This window comes from Schistocerca americana, chromosome X (assembly GCF_021461395.2).
Source record: "Schistocerca americana isolate TAMUIC-IGC-003095 chromosome X, iqSchAmer2.1, whole genome shotgun sequence".
Lineage (NCBI taxonomy): Eukaryota > Metazoa > Arthropoda > Insecta > Orthoptera > Acrididae > Schistocerca > Schistocerca americana.
Genome location: NC_060130.1, coordinates 890,557,499 through 890,558,143, shown reverse-complemented (window position 1 = coordinate 890,558,143; position 645 = coordinate 890,557,499). Strand labels below are relative to the sequence as shown.

Below are 645 nucleotides of genomic sequence, written 5' to 3'. Positions count from 1 at the left end.
CCAAGATGCTCCTTCCCAGGTGCTTGGCCATAGCAATATGAACTTTTAAAGGTCGCTGATATCAGTTGATTTCCCAATTTGCGGCCCGGGACATTCGAATTATTTAACCTAATCGTCTCTACTCCGTTTATATGCTTTCCTTGCCGGCCTCACGTGCGCGCATTGCTGAGCCGGTATTCAGACTCACGGTGGGCCGTGGTCACAATCGTTTAGCTCCTCAGTGTACGTCACTAAACGTCCATGGCGGTAAAACCACAGAAATTTGCATTTATTCAGATGCGTACAGGCAATTAAAATACATTAACCCTAGAACACTAAGGCAACAGCCTCGCCGCAGTGGATACACCGGTTCCCGTCAGATCACCGAAGTTAAGCGCTGTCGGAGGCGGCTGGCACTTGGATGGGTGACCATCTGGTCCGCCATGCGCTGTTGCCATTTTTCGGGGTGCACTCAGCCAATTGAGGAGCTACTAGACCGAATAGTTGCGGCTCCGGTCAAAGAAAACCATCGTTACGACCGGGAGAGCGGTGTGCTGACCACACGCCCCTCCTATCCGCATCCTCAGCTGAGGACGACACGGCGATCGAATGGTCCCTATTGGGCACTTGTGGCCTGATGACGGAGTGCTTTTAGGGCACTAAAGG

At 52.2% G+C, this 645-nt stretch overlaps 1 pseudogene; it reads left to right on the top strand.

Annotated features, from left to right (window-relative positions):
- The first annotated feature begins 318 nt into the window (after window positions 1-318).
- LOC124556988 lies at window positions 319-436 on the top strand (annotated as a pseudogene).
- Window positions 437-645: the final 209 nt, after the last annotated feature.